The sequence below is a fragment of the Gordionus sp. m RMFG-2023 genome, unplaced genomic scaffold (assembly GCF_954871325.1).
Source record: "Gordionus sp. m RMFG-2023 unplaced genomic scaffold, tfGorSpeb1-WG-v2 contig_189, whole genome shotgun sequence".
NCBI lineage: Eukaryota > Metazoa > Nematomorpha > Gordioida > Chordodea > Parachordodidae > Gordionus > Gordionus sp. m RMFG-2023.
This window is the reverse complement of record NW_027050903.1, coordinates 1-17,299: the sequence shown is the minus strand read 5'-3', so window position 1 is coordinate 17,299 and position 17,299 is coordinate 1. Positions and strand designations below refer to the sequence as shown.

The 17,299-nt window shown below is 25.0% G+C and overlaps 1 long non-coding RNA gene across 1 annotated transcript; it reads left to right on the top strand.

The window, feature by feature from the left end:
- The first annotated feature begins 8,038 nt into the window (after positions 1-8,038).
- Positions 8,039-16,992, top strand: LOC135930652 (uncharacterized). Its single transcript, XR_010572840.1, has 5 exons — positions 8,039-8,229; positions 11,163-11,365; positions 11,453-11,523; positions 16,337-16,581; positions 16,911-16,992. It is a non-coding gene; the product is annotated as an uncharacterized LOC135930652 (long non-coding RNA).
- Positions 16,993-17,299: the final 307 nt, after the last annotated feature.

Below are 17,299 nucleotides of genomic sequence, written 5' to 3'. Positions count from 1 at the left end.
CAGAAAAAGATATTAATAAAAAAAATTTTTTTTGGCTAAACTACGCGTCCCTACGCGTCCCCTGTCAAAATACAGTTTTTTTTAAAAAATAAAAACAGATTCATATTTAGCTCATTAAAAGAATACAGAATATGTAAATATTATATATAAAAGTATTTAATAACTTAGTGATTTTTTGAAAAAACACTTTTTCGAAAACACTACGCGTCCCCGGTCAAAAAACCGTTTTTTTTAAAAAATAAAAGCAGATTCATGTTTAGCTTTTCAAGGACATTCAGAAAATGGTATTAATAAAAAAAAAATTTTCTGGCTAAACTACGCGTCCCTACGCGTCCCCGGTCAAAATACAGTTTTTTTAAAAAAATAAAAACAGATTCATATTAAGCTCATTAAAAGAATACAGAATATGTAAATATTATATATTAAAGTATTTAATAACTTAGTGATTTTTTGAAAAAACACTTTTTTTCGAAAACACTACGCGTCTCCGGTCAAAAAACTGTTTTTTTTAAAAAATAAAAGCAGATTTATGTTTAGCTTTTCAAGTAGATTCAGAAAATGGTATTAATAAAAAAAAATTAAAAAAAAATTTTTTCGAAAAAAATTATTTTTGGCTAAACTACACGTCCCTACGCTACCCCGGTCAAAATACAGTTTTTTTTAAAAAATGAAAACAGATTCATATTTAGCTTATTAAAAGAATACAGAATATGTAAATATTATATATTAAAGTATTTAATAACTTAGTGATTTTTGGAAAAAACACTTTTTTTTTTCGAAAACACTTACGCGTCCCCGGTCAAAAAACCGTTTTTTTTAAAAAATAAAAGCAGATTCATGTTTAGCTTTTCAAGGAGATTCAGAAAATGGTATTAATAAAAAAAAATTTTTTGGGCAAACTACGCGTCCCCTTTCAAAATACAGTTTTTTTAAAAAAATCAAAACAGATTCATATTTAGCTCATTAAAAGAATACAGAATATGTAAATATTATATTTTAAACTATTTTATAACTTAGTGATTTTTTGAAAAAACACTTTTTTTTTTCAAAAACACTACGCGTCCCCGGTCAAAAAACCGTTTTTTTTTAAAAATAATAGATTTATATGTTTAGCTTTTCAAGGAGATTTAGAAAAAGGTATTAATAAAAAAAAATTTTTTTTGGCTTAATTACGCGTCCCTACGCGTCCCCGGTCAAAATACAGTTTTTTTTAAAAAATAAAAACAGATTCATATTTAGCTCATTAAAAAAATACAGAATATGTAAATATTATATATTAAAGTATTTAATAACTTAGTGATTTTTGGAAAAAACATTTTATTTTTTCGAAAACACTACGCGTCCCCGGTCAAAAAACCGTTTTTTTTAAAAAATAAAAGCAGATTCATGTTTAGCTTTTCAAGGACATTCAGAAAATGGTATTAATAAAAAAATTTTTTTTGGCTAAACTACGCGTCCCTACGCGTCCCCAGTCAAAATACAATTTTTTTAAAAAAATCAAAACAGATTCATATTTAGCTCATTAAAAGAATACAGAATATGTAAATATTATATTTTAAACTATTTTATAACTTAGTGATTTTTTTAAAAAACACTTTTTTTTTCAAAAACACTACGCGTCCCCGGTTAAAAAACCGTTTTTTTTTAAAAATAAAAGTAGATTCATGTTTAGCTTTTCAAGGAGATTCAGAAAAAGGTATTAATAAAAAAAAATTTTTCTGGCTAAACTACGCGTCCCTACGCGTCCCCGGTCAAAATACAGTTTTTTAAAAAAAATAAAACAGATTCATATTAAGCTCATTAAAAGAATACAGAATATGTAAATATTATATTTTAAACTATTTTATAACTTAGTGATTTTTTTAAAAAACACTTTTTTTTTCAAAAACACTACGCGTCCCCGGTCAAAAAACCGTTTTTTTTTTAAAATAATAGATTCATATGTTTAGCTTTTCAAGGAGATTTAGAAAAAGGTATTAATAAAAAAAAAATTTTTTTGGCTTAATTACGCGTCCCTACGCGTCCCCGGTCAAAATACAGTTTTTTTTAAAAAATAAAAACAGATTCATATTTAGCTCATTAAAAAAATACAGAATATGTAAATATTATATATTAAAGTATTTAATAACTTAGTGATTTTTGGAAAAAACATTTTATTTTTTCGAAAACACTACGCGTCCCCGGTCAAAAAACCGTTTTTTTTAAAAAATAAAAGCAGATTCATGTTTAGCTTTTCAAGGACATTCAGAAAATGGTATTAATAAAAAAATTTTTTTTGGCTAAACTACGCGTCCCTACGCGTTCCCAGTCAAAATACAATTTTTTTAAAAAAATCAAAACAGATTCATATTTAGCTCATTAAAAGAATACAGAATATGTAAATATTATATTTTTAACTATTTTATAACTTAGTGATTTTTTTAAAAAACACTTTTTTTTTTCAAAAACACTACGCGTCCCCGGTCAAAAAACTGTTTTTTTTTAAAAATAAAAGCAGATTCATGTTTAGCTTTTCAAGGAGATTCAGAAAAAGGTATTAATAAAAAAAATTTTTTTGGCTAAACTACGCGTCCCCGTTCAAAATACAGTTTTTTTAAAAATATCAAAACAGATTCATATTTAGCTCATTAAAAGAATACAGAATATGTAAATATTATATTTTAATCTATTTTATAACTTAGTGATTTTTTTAAAAAACAGTTTTTTTTTCAAAAACACTACGCGTCCCCGGTCAAAAAACCGTTTTTTATTAAAAATAAAAGCAGATTCATGTTTAGCTTTTCAAGGAGATTTAGAAAAAGGTATTAATAAAAAAAATTTTTTTTTTGGCTAAACTACGCGTCCCTACGCGTCCCCGGTCAAAATACAGTTTTTTTTAAAAAATAAAAACAGATTCATATTTAGCTCTTTAAAAGAATACAGAATATGTAAATATTATATATTAAAGTATTTAATAACTTAGTGATTTTTTGAAAAAACACTTTTTCGAAAACACTACGCGTCCCCGGTCAAAAAACCGTTTTTTTTAAAAAATAAAAGCAGATTCATGTTTAGCTTTTCAAGGACATTCAGAAAATGGTATTAATAAAATAAATTTTTTTGGCTAAACTACGCGTCCCCGTTCAAAATACAGTTTTTTTAAAAAAATCAAAACAGATTCATATTTAGCTCATTAAAAGAATACAGAATATGTAAATATTATATTTTAAACTATTTTATAACTTAGTGATTTTTTTAAAAAACACTTTTTTTTCAAAAACACTACGCGTCCCCGGTCAAAAAACCGTTTTTTTTAAAAAATAAAAGCAGATTCATGTTTAGCTTTTCAAGGACATTCAGAAAATGGTATTAATAAAAAAATTTTTTTTGGCTAAACTACGCGTCCCTACGCGTTCCCAGTCAAAATACAATTTTTTTAAAAAAATCAAAACAGATTCATATTTAGCTCATTAAAAGAATACAGAATATGTAAATATTATATTTTTAACTATTTTATAACTTAGTGATTTTTTTAAAAAACACTTTTTTTTTCAAAAACACTACGCGTCCCCGGTCAAAAAACCGTTTTTTATAAAAAAAAAAAGCAGATACATGTTTAGCTTTTCAAGGAGATTCAGAAAATGGTATTAATAAAATAATTTTTTTTGGCTAAACTACGCGTCCCCGTTCAAAATACAGTTTTTTTAAAAATATCAAAACAGATTCATATTTAGCTCATTAAAAGAATACAGAATATGTAAATATTATATTTTAAACTATTTTATAACTTAGTGATTTTTTTAAAAAACACTTTTTTTTCAAAAACACTACGCGTCCCCGGTCAAAAAACCGTTTTTTATTAAAAATAAAAGCAGATTCATGTTTAGCTTTTCAAGGAGATTTAGAAAAAGGTATTAATAAAAAAAATATTTTTTTGGCTAAACTACGCGTCCCTACGCGTCCCCGGTCAAAATACAGTTTTTTTTAAAAAATAAAAACAGATTCATATTTAGCTCTTTAAAAGAATACAGAATATGTAAATATTATATATTAAAGTATTTAATAACTTAGTGATTTTTTGAAAAAACACTTTTTCGAAAACACTACGCGTCCCCGGTCAAAAAACCGTTTTTTTTAAAAAATAAAAGCAGATTCATGTTTAGCTTTTCAAGGACATTCAGAAAATGGTATTAATAAAATAAATTTTTTTGGCTAAACTACACGTCCCCGTTCAAAATACATTTTTTTTAAAAAAATCAAAACAGATTCATATTTAGCTCATTAAAAGAATACAGAATATGTAAATATTATATTTTAAACTATTTTATAACTTAGTGATTTTTTTAAAAAACACTTTTTTTTTCAAAAACACTACGCATCCCCGGTCAAAAAACCGTTTTTTTTTTAAAATAAAAGCAGATTCATGTTTAGCTTTTCAAGGAGATTCAGAAAAAGATATTAATAAAAAAATTTTTTTTTGGCTAAACTACGCGTCCCTACGCGTCCCCTGTCAAAATACAGTTTTTTTTAAAAAATAAAAACAGATTCATATTTAGCTCATTAAAAGAATACAGAATATGTAAATATTATATATAAAAGTATTTAATAACTTAGTGATTTTTTGAAAAAACACTTTTTCGGAAACACTACGCGTCCCCGGTCAAAAAACCGTTTTTTTTAAAAAATAAAAGCAGATTCATGTTTAGCTTTTCAAGGACATTCAGAAAATGGTATTAATAAAAAAAAAATTTTCTGGCTAAACTACGCGTCCCTACGCGTCCCCGGTCAAAATACAGTTTTTTTAAAAAAATAAAAACAGATTCATATTAAGCTCATTAAAAGAATACAGAATATGTAAATATTATATATTAAAGTATTTAATAACTTAGTGATTTTTTGAAAAAACACTTTTTTTCGAAAACACTACGCGTCCCCGGTCAAATTAAAAAATAAAAGCAGATTTATGTTTAGCTTTTCAAGTAGATTCAGAAAATGGTATTAATAAAAAAAATTTAAAAAAAAATTTTTTCGAAAAAAATTATTTTTGGCTAAACTACACGTCCCTACGCTACCCCGGTCAAAATACAGTTTTTTTTAAAAAATGAAAACAGATTCATATTTAGCTCATTAAAAGAATACAGAATATGTAAATATTATATATTAAAGTATTTAATAACTTAGTGATTTTTGGAAAAAACACTTTTTTTTTTCGAAAACACTTACGCGTCCCCGGTCAAAAAACCGTTTTTTTAAAAAAATAAAAGCAGATTCATGTTTAGCTTTTCAAGGAGATTCAGAAAATGGTATTAATAAAAAAAAATTTTTTGGGCAAACTACGCGTCCCCTTTCAAAATACAGTTTTTTTAAAAAAATCAAAACAGATTCATATTTAGCTCATTAAAAGAATACAGAATATGTAAATATTATATTTTAAACTATTTTATAACTTAGTGATTTTTTTAAAAAACACTTTTTTTTTCAAAAACACTACGCATCCCCGGTCAAAAAACCGTTTTTTTTTTAAAATAAAAGCAGATTCATGTTTAGCTTTTCAAGGAGATTCAGAAAAAGATATTAATAAAAAAATTTTTTTTTGGCTAAACTACGCGTCCCTACGCGTCCCCTGTCAAAATACAGTTTTTTTTAAAAAATAAAAACAGATTCATATTTAGCTCATTAAAAGAATACAGAATATGTAAATATTATATATAAAAGTATTTAATAACTTAGTGATTTTTTGAAAAAACACTTTTTCGAAAACACTACGCGTCCCCGGTCAAAAAACCGTTTTTTTTAAAAAATAAAAGCAGATTCATGTTTAGCTTTTCAAGGACATTCAGAAAATGGTATTAATAAAAAAAAAATTTTCTGGCTAAACTACGCGTCCCTACGCGTCCCCGGTCAAAATACAGTTTTTTTAAAAAAATAAAAACAGATTCATATTAAGCTCATTAAAAGAATACAGAATATGTAAATATTATATATTAAAGTATTTAATAACTTAGTGATTTTTTGAAAAAACACTTTTTTTCGAAAACACTACGCGTCTCCGGTCAAAAAACTGTTTTTTTTAAAAAATAAAAGCAGATTTATGTTTAGCTTTTCAAGTAGATTCAGAAAATGGTATTAATAAAAAAAAATTAAAAAAAAATTTTTTCGAAAAAAATTATTTTTGGCTAAACTACACGTCCCTACGCTACCCCGGTCAAAATACAGTTTTTTTTAAAAAATGAAAACAGATTCATATTTAGCTTATTAAAAGAATACAGAATATGTAAATATTATATATTAAAGTATTTAATAACTTAGTGATTTTTGGAAAAAACACTTTTTTTTTTCGAAAACACTTACGCGTCCCCGGTCAAAAAACCGTTTTTTTTAAAAAATAAAAGCAGATTCATGTTTAGCTTTTCAAGGAGATTCAGAAAATGGTATTAATAAAAAAAAATTTTTTGGGCAAACTACGCGTCCCCTTTCAAAATACAGTTTTTTTAAAAAAATCAAAACAGATTCATATTTAGCTCATTAAAAGAATACAGAATATGTAAATATTATATTTTAAACTATTTTATAACTTAGTGATTTTTTGAAAAAACACTTTTTTTTTCAAAAACACTACGCGTCCCCGGTCAAAAAACCGTTTTTTTTTAATTAAAAGCAGATTCATGTTTAGCTTTTCAAGGAGATTCAGAAAATGGTATTAATAAAAAATATTTAAAAAAAAAATTTTTTCGAAAAAATTTTTTTTTGGCTAAACTAAGCGTCCCTACGCGTCCCCGGTCAAAATACAGTTTTTTTAAAAAAATCAAAACAGATTAAAATTTAGCTCATTAAAAGAATACAGAATATGTAAATATTATATATTAAAGTATTTAATAACTTAGTGATTTTTGGAAAAAACTCTTTTTTTCGAAAACACTACGCGTTCCCGGTCAAAATATAGTTTTTTTTAAAAAAATCAAAACAGATTCATATTTAACTCATTAAAAGAATACAGAATATGTAAATATTATATTTTAAAGTATATTGTATTTTTTTTCTTATTTTGTAAATTTTCTAAAAATTATTTAATATTTTATAGGGATCGAAATGTAAGGGAATTATTTTCCGGGGTATTTTTTTCAGGGTATTTTTTTCCCGTGAATTATTTTCCGGTGAATTTTTTTCAAGGGGGTTTTTTTTCTGGGGAATAATTTTCCGTGAAATTATTTTCCTAAATTCCTTAGTGACAACCATAAATGATTTAATGTCTCAAAAAAAAATTATATCAGCAACTTATAAATTTGTATAACTTTATTTTGGAAGTATATATTAACCTAATATTATGTGTTTATTATCTCTAATATTTATTAAAAATTTTATAAACTTAATATGTTATGAGATATAGCTAATCAAAATTTGGGGTAAAATAGACTCCACCTATGTAGTTACGGGAATTTTTTCCCCCTTTTTAGTCAAGGGTTAAATCTTATTTTTCTAAAAAAATCATGTCTTTATAAATATTATTAATTAGCCTATACTCTTGGGATTTAGAATCAACATTTATATTACATCTCAATAAATATCATGCTATTAGACGAAATATACAAAATTTTTTTTAAATGATCGTTTATTTATTATTTGTATACCATCATATGCTAATCAATATAAAAATAAAAAAGTATACTGTATCATCACATTAGGGTAATATTTAAAAAAAACAATAATAACAATATCATATAATGTTGTAAAGACTATTATCGTTCCCAATATCGTCTTTGATTCGTCTGAAGACTTTATCTGTAAAATAAAATAAATATTAAATATAATTTATTAATAAATCCACAAGATTATGTAAGCTATTGCTTTTGATCTTTATTTTAATGTTAAGTTATAATATTATGTTTTTAGCCATAAAAAGAGCTTTTAGGTCTTAGTTTAAAAAAATACCAAGACCATTATAAATTTTAAACCTGAAATATAACCAAGTCCACCCACAAATGCGGCATGCAAAATATGTAAAAAAAAATTGGCCATTATGCCGTTTGTTGTAACAAAGAACTTGTATTACATAATTGTCAGGTAATTCTATTTAGAATATTTGGATGATTCAATAAAATCAAGCAAAACTTACTGCAGAAATTAATGGGTTAAACGTTGAATTTGGGATTGGTCAAATATCCTCTGCCGAAGGAGGGAGCATATTTTACTTTGCTGCCAAAATTACTTAAAGATGACCTCAAGTTTTATAATTACATGCGCATTAAAAAAGTGAGTATATTTTTATATATAGTATTTTCACTTTAAAAAATAGGAAAAATTTTATTACATACTAGATTTTATTAAAAATAAAATTACAAAAAAGAAAACTAATTTTATCAAGAATCTTATTACACCTGATGAAAAATTGATGATAACACTGAGGTAGGCCTATTCAAAAAAAATTCGAATATTCAATTCGATTCGAATAATTCGAATAGAAACGAATAATTACGAATACGAATAATAAATTATTTGTTTTATCCGAATACGAATAATCATTTATTCGATTCGAATAAAACGAATTATTCATAATATTTAATAAATTGCTTTTTTTTAAAATAAATCTAACATTTGTCATTTCTATTTGATAACCTGCCAATCTGACAGGTGATGTGTTTATAAAAAGACTAGCAAAAATTTTAATTTTAATTTCCCGTATTTTTTCAAAATTAATTATATTAAAAATTACACAAACCAAAAGTATATAAAAATATATACAAACCAAAGGTATATAAAAATATATTATATCTTTATAATAAAATATTGTTAGCTAGCCTAATTATGTTAGAGGAGAATGATTTTGATGAAATAGTTATGGTTGATGTTGACAAAATTTCTTCACAAAAAAGAGCGATTATATGGGATCAATAACTCAATGGTGAAAAGGCTGCTTGCAATCATTGCAAGAGCATTATTAAATGCAAAGGCAAAACAACATCGCCTCTTATTAATTATTATAATAGGTTTCATTCACATCTCTGTAAAAACAGTAATAAAATTGACACTTTTTTAAAGCCTATATCACCTTTTTCTTTATCTTAAATATTAATTATAAAGATAACTTACTAAAATTAATTATAAAGATAACTTACTAAAATTAATTATAAAGATAACTTACTAAAATTATTTATTAATAATAATTTATCTTTTAAAATTGTTAATTCACCTGATTTTAAAAATTTTATATGATCTTGATTCTTCTATATCAATATGCTCCAATACTCTTAAATTGCATATGTATTATACATTTGCAGAAAAAGAACAGTTGGTAAAGGATATAATATCCAAAAATAAAAGTCAGATTAATTTTTCATCTGATATTTGAACTAGCCCAACTCAGGTTCCTTTTTTAGGGTTAACAGCCCATTTTATTGATGACAATTTTAAAATAAATAACATAATTTTGGATGTTGCTCCAATATACGAACAACATTCAGGTGAAAACATATTTAAAGCCTTTATTAAAATAATTAAAAATTATAATTTGGAGAATAAAATTTTTTATATAACTAGATAATGCTACTAAAAATAAAACATTTATTGATACATTTTCTTTAAAATATCCATCAATAAAAATAGGGCACATTCGATGCTTTGCTCATGTTATTAATTTAATATCCAAAGAAATTTTAAAACTACGAAACATTATTAAGATGATACGTAATTCTCCTAAAAAATTAAATTTATTAAAAAATATATGTATCACTACATCCTCCTATAAATTTTTTAAAACCCAAATTGGATTGTGAAAAGGTGGAATAGCACCTACCAAATGATTGAAAAGGGCTTATTGTTAAAGCATGCTATAAAAAAATTAGTTAATGAAGTTATAACTAATATTATAATTCTTCAAGAAAAACAATTATCAGAGGTAAACTAAAATTTATAAATAGCTAAATAATACTTTATTAACATAACATACAGGAGGAATGGGACGTTCTTGTAAAAATTAAATCTATCCTATTGCCATTGTATGAGACTACAAATATGGTTTGTGGGGAAAATTATCCTACTTATAATTTGGTTATACCCTATTATATTCTAATTCTTGAACACTTAAAAAATGAGAAACCTTGTTTTCATAAAACCTCTAACAATGATTTTAAAGTGGCATGTGATAAATTGTTAGATGCAATAATAGCTACAATATTGGATCCCATGCTCAAAATAGAATATTTTAAATCAATATCTCTTGATTATGATATTGATATATCCAGGTTAACAGACAAGTTTAAAGAGATTTACAGCAGATATACAGGTATTTAATTTACCACCATTTAAATACATATCATTTTATTTTATAAGCTGCTGATAATTACAACTGCCAAAATAAGGATGAAAGTCAACAAAACAGACTTGACATTGTTTTTAAACAAAATTATGTTCAACTATGTGAAATCGATTTTTACCTGAGTGAACCAAGATCAAAGAGTGATACTGATCCATTGATGTGGTGGAAGACAAATGCACATAGGATCCCCATACTCTCAAAAATGGCAAGAGATTATTTATCTATACAAGGAACATCAACTGCGTGTGAAAGCCTTTTCTCAGTTGGCACTAATTTGTTGTCAAAAAACCGCATGTCATATAAAGAAGAAAATATAAGAAAAACCCTTTGCCTTAAAAATTGGCTTAAAATTATAAATTAAATGAATAATATAATATTTTAATTTTGTTTATAACTTGATTATATTTATTTGTCATCGGATTATTATAATTTTTTCTGTTTGAAATCAAATTTGCAATAAAAAAATTTCAATATATTTGAGTATGATTTATTTTATTAAGAAAATTCATTTCAATTATTCGAAAATTATTCGAATAATTCGAATCGAATACAAATAGTAGATTTTATTATTCGTACGAATTCAAATAGTAAATTATTCGATTCAAATACGTTTTTGAATAGGTCTACCTGAGGTAAATATTTTTAGTTTTATTTATTCTTATAAATATATATATAAATTTATTAAAATTAGTTTATTATATATATATTAAATTAATTTTATAATTAATATTGAGATATAACCTTAATATTACATATAATAAGAATGAATATTTACAATAATTAATATAACATTTAATAATGAGTTAATTATAATAATTAGGCATTTAAAAATCATTTTTATGCTAATTTCTTGATACTTCATTTCATCTAGATACCTAGCAACTGGTAATTCATATGTCACCTTGTCATATTCTCATAAACTTGGGGTGTCAACTATAAAACTAATAATAGGAGAAACCACAAAAGCTATATGGGATATTATTCAACCCATCCATATGAAGGTCCCAACATTGGAGATGTTTGAGGAAGTTGCTAAGGGCTTTGATGAAAGGTGGAACTTCCCAAACTGTATAGGTTAAATTTTATTTATATCAAACAAAAGATAATTATAATTTTTATTTTATTATTTCATACTATATTATTATTTTAATATTTTATAAGGTGCCATTGATGGGAAACATTGTAAAACAAAAAAGCCTCTACACTGGAACCCAATTTTTTGAAGCAAATAGGTAAAAATATAGATTGTAAACATGTTAAATTAAATTTTCAGTGAATATGTACCTTTAGAAAAGTGACAATTGTCATAATCGTCATCTTTAAGTTTTTTTAAACTTCCTTTTAATCTTAGTGGTTTTTAATATTATAAAGTTCTAAAATTTTATTTTTATAAAGATATTTCTATTGCCATTTTTTTTAACACCATGCTTGAAATGTAAAAATTAAAAAAACATTTTATTTATATTTAAAGTCTTGTAAAAAGTTTTGGATATTTAAAGATTTTCTAAAACCATTGGATCTAGTAATAAGGTGTCACTGCAATTATATTTTATTCCAATGAGGAAAATTTTATTTAAAATTGTTTTAAGCCTATTTAAAAAATTTTGATATTGGAAAGATGTTATAAAATATTTGGATTCAGTAAGAAATTTTTTCTTTCACTAATTTTTGACTCCACCCTTAAAAATCTAGAAATATAAAAAAAATTATACTTATTTTTAGACTAGTAAAAAGTTTTTATAATTAGAAAAATATTTCTAAACCTCTAATATTGATACTGCTATTATATTTTATTCTTTTTTTTTAACTTGAACTTAGTTTATAATATTTGGTATTAGATATGAGTGGTATATCATTTGAAACTTTTTAAAGGATTGGTAGATAGTGTTGTTAATCTCGGCTCGAACAGAGCTCAACCAAATTTTGGGTCGTTTTTTTCGACTCCAACTCAAAGTATTGGTCGTTTTTTACGACTTCGACCCGAGTTCAAGCCGAAAAAAACGACTTCGACCCAAAATATGGGTCGTTTTTTTCGACTCCGACCCAAGTCCAAGCCGAAAAAAACGACCTCGACCCAAAATATGGGTCGTTTTTTACGACTCCGACTCAAAATTTGGGTTGTATTTTTCGACTCAAACTTGAAATTTGGGTCGCATTTTTCGACTCAAACTTGAAGTTTGGGTCCTATTTTTCGATTCAAACTTGAAGTTTAGATCGTATTTTTCGACTCCAACTCAAAGTTTGGGTCGTTTTTCTGACCCAGACTCAAACATCGGGTCGTTTCATTCAATCAGACCCAAAATATGGATCTATTTTTTAAAGACGACTTAAAGTTAGGGTTGCTTTTTTTCACCCCTAACCCAATATCTAGATCATTTTTTTCGACCAAAAGTCAAATAACATTTAGTATATATTAATATTATAGGCGGGAAAGTTACTTAAAGCTTCTTTAAATTATAATGCTCTGATTAACTATTCATCATAGTTATATTTTAAAATTTTTAAGTGAAGATGTACCATAGAAAAGTGCCATTTGTCATGATGGTTATTTTTGAACTTCTTTAAATGAAATAGATAAAAATATATATTGTAGACATGTTAAATCAAAATTTCAGTGATGATGTACCATAGATAAGTGGTAATTGTCATAATCGCTATTTTTGAACTTTTTTGAGTTTTTTTAAAGCAAATTGCTAAAAATATATATTCTAAACATGTTAAATTAAAAATTCATTGGGGATGTATCATAGATAGGTGACAATTCTCATAATCGCTATTTTTGAACTTTTTCAAATTTTTTTAAAGAAAATAGCTAAAAATATATATTCTAAACATGTTAAATTAAATCAGTGAGGATGTATCATAGATAGGTGACAATTGTCATAATCGCTATTTTTTAACTTTTTTGAGTTTTTTTAAAGCAAATTGCTAAAAATATATATTCTAAACATGTTAAATTAAAAATTCATGAAGATGTACCATAAAAAAGTGATAATTGTCATAATCGTTATCTTATAACTTTTTTAAGTTTTTTTGACATAATTGGGCTAAAATAAGTATTACTAACATGTTAAAATAAAACTTCAGTGAAGATGTATCATAGATAGGTGACAATTGTCATAATCGTTATTTTTGAACTATTTTCAATTTTTTTAAAGCAAATAGCTAAAAATATATATTCTAAACATGTTAAATTAAAAATTCAGTGAGGATGTATCATATATAGGTGACAATTGTCATAATCGCTATTTTTAAACTTTTTCAAATTTTTTTAAAGGAAATATCTAAAAATATATATTCTAAACATGTTAAATTTAAAATTCAGTGAGGATGTATCATAGATAGGTGACAATTGTCATAATCGCTATTTTTGAACTTTTTCAAATTTTTTTAAAGGAAATATCTAAAAATATATATTCTAAACATGTTAAATTAAAAATTCAGTGATCTATGGTACATCATCACTGAAATTTTGATTTAACATGTCTACAATATATATTTTTATCTATTTCATTTAAAAAAGTTCATAAATAACCATCATGACAAATGGCACTTTTCTATGGTACATCTTCATTTAAAAATTTAAAAATATAACTATGATGAATAGTTAATCAGAGCATTATAATTTAAAGAAGCTTTAAGTTACTTTCCCGCCTATAATATTAATATATACTAAATGTTATTTGACTTTTGGTCGAAAAAAATAGTTCAAAAATAGGTATTATGACAATTGTCACCTATCTATGATACATCCTCACTGAATTTTTAATTTAACATGTTTAGAATATATATTTTTAGCTATTTCCTTTAAAAAAATTTGAAAAAGTTTAAAAATAGTGATTATGACAATTGTCACCTATCTATCATACATCCTCACTGAATTTTTAATTTAACATGTTTAGAATATTTTATTTTTAGATATTTCCTGCAAAAAAAATTGAAAAAGTTCAAAAATAGGGATTATGACAATTGTCACCTATCTATGATACATCCTCACTTAATTTTTAATTTAACATGTTTAGAATATATATTTTTAGCTATTTGCTTTAAAAAAATTGAAAATAGTTCAAAAATAACGATTATGACAATTGTCACCTATCTATGATACATCCTCACTGAATTTTTAATTTAACATGTTTAGAATATATATTTTTAGCTATTTCCTTTAAAAAAATTTGAAAAAGTTCAAAAATAGCGATTATGACAATTGTCACCTATCTATGAAACATCCTCACTGAATTTTTAATTTAACATGTTTAGAATATATATTTTTAGATATTTCCTTTAAAAAAATTTGAAAAAGTTCAAAAATAGCGATTATGACAATTGTCACCTATCTATGATACATCCTCACTGAATTTTTAATTTAACATGTTTAGAATATATATTTTTAGATATTTCCTTTAAAAAAATTTGAGAAAGTTCAAAAATAGCGATTATGACAATTGTCACCTATCTATTATACATCCTCACTGAATTTTTGATTTAACATGTTTAGAATATATATTTTTAGCAATTTGTTTTAAAAAAACTCAAAAAAGTTCAAAAATAGCGATTATGACAATTACCACTTATCTATGGTACATCATCACTGAAATTTTGATTTAACATGTCTACAATATATATTTTTATCTATTTCATTTAAAAAAGTTCAAAAATAACCATCATGACAAATGGCACTTTTCTATGGTACATCTTCACTTAAAAATTTTAAAATATAACTATGATGAATAGTTAATCAAGCATTATAATTTAAAGAAGCTTTAAGTAACTTTCCCGCCTATAATATTAATATATACTAAATGTTATTTGACTTTTGGTCGAAAAAAATGATCTAGATATTGGGTTAGGGGTGAAAAAAAGCAACCCTAACTTTAAGTCGTCTTTAAAAAATAGATCCATATTTTGGGTCTGATTGAATGAAACGACCCGATGTTTGAGTCTGAGTCAGAAAAACGACCCAAACTTTGAGTTGGAGTCGAAAAATACGATCTAAACTTCAAGTTTGAGTCGAAAAATACGACCCAAACTTCAAGTTTGAGTCGAAAAATACGACCTAAATTTCAAGTTTGAGTCGAAAAATACAACCCAAATTTTGAGTCGGAGTCGTAAAAAACGACCCATATTTTGGGTTGAAGTCGTTTTTTTCGGCTTGAACTCGGGTCGAAGTCGAAAAAAACGACCCAAACATTGAGTCGGAGTTGAATAAAACGACCCGAGCTTTGGGTCGGGGTCGCGACTCGCGGCGTTTTAACAACACCAATGGTAGATAATAGGAAAATACAGGGAAAATTGAGCAAGGAACTCATTTTTAAATTTAAGACATTCAGATACATATATTTTTCCTAATCTTATAAAAATATTAATTAATATGTAACTACTATAAATTTTTTATATCAAATTTGATTTGAAACACAAGATTTTAATTATTATTTGATTTAAGATCATGGATATAATTCTTGACAAATTTTAAATTATTTTTCATAATTTCTGAGTTTTACAAATATTTTGTTTACATATCACGATTGTTAAAGCGAGTGTTAGCGGGCCTTGCTAAACCCACTAAATACTTTCTATCACTAATGCATCATTATAAATTATAATTTTTAATTGATTTTTTTCTTTGGTAATTGTGTGGATGACTCATGCAAAATCCAAATACTTAAGAATGAATATCATAGAAAAAATTTGGAAAACATTTAGATCTTCAGAGATACTACTAATTAGGAATTAAAATTTTTTTATCTATAAACCACCACCCCCCCCCCCCCCCTCCCCCCATTTCTTTTTAGAAATAATAACTATTTTAATTTAAAAATGATATATTTAAAATTATTGATTTATCGCAAGTAGGCTCTTATATTTTATAAGTAAAAATTTACAAATGCAAAATATATAAGGCACATTATCATATCTTTATTATTTTCATAAATAAAAAATAAAAATTATATGAAATCAAATAACAAATAATGGAAAAATAACAAATTATACAAAAAATTCGTCACGTAAATTTAAAACATTAACATCCCATGAATTTATATATAGGCATTGTTTTAACGTTGAGGCTGACATCCTATTCCTCTTCTTAGTAATGGTTACGCCGGCTCGAGAAAAAATACGTTCGCTTGCTACGGACGTAGTTTGTTCGCATAAGTAATCCTTGGCCATTGTCGACAGCTTTGGAAAACGATTAGCGTTTCGAGACCACCAATCTATAATATCAACAGAGGTTTGAGCAACGGGATCTGTTAAATATTCTTCGATTTCTTCTCCGTCTAAATTAGCATAATGTATGATTTCCTTAATATAAAATATTTAAAATTAAATTAACTATTTATTATATAATCAAATCCATTGTAAAACCTTGTAACAAACATATTTTAAAATGCCTATTTTGCAACTATATGCTTTATTAATTTTATAAGTTCTTAAGTCTCTATTTTTAAATGTTTAATATATATTTATATTAACTCAAATAACTATCATAATTTTTGTTTAATGTAAGCATAAAATTTAAATTTAGTCACTCCAATATAGCTTCAAAAATGTTTTTTAGAAGTTTTTATAATGAGTATTCTATATAATTAAGTATTTATATTTACCTTCTTAACTCATTCAGAATACTGACAGACATTAGATTGGATTCATTATTATCCTCCTCTTCGAAATCATATATTGATTTCGATGTACCATAATCATCAAATACTTTTTTGAATTTTTCATAAAACCCAAGGTTATTTATGAAATTTGGTAAAAATGTTTTCTTAATTCTTGGATCAAGAAATGATGATGCATAATTTGAAAATGTGGTAAAATATTCGATATAAATATTACATTTTTTTTTCATTATATTAGCAGCACTTTTTATAATTATATTTTTATGTGATTGGGCATTAAGCGATAAAGAATTCGCTATATTATCTAAATATAATGCTGACATCCCAATTGTAGATGTTGACGCCGAACTTATTTCACACGTGATTTTATAGAATGGATATAAAAATGACT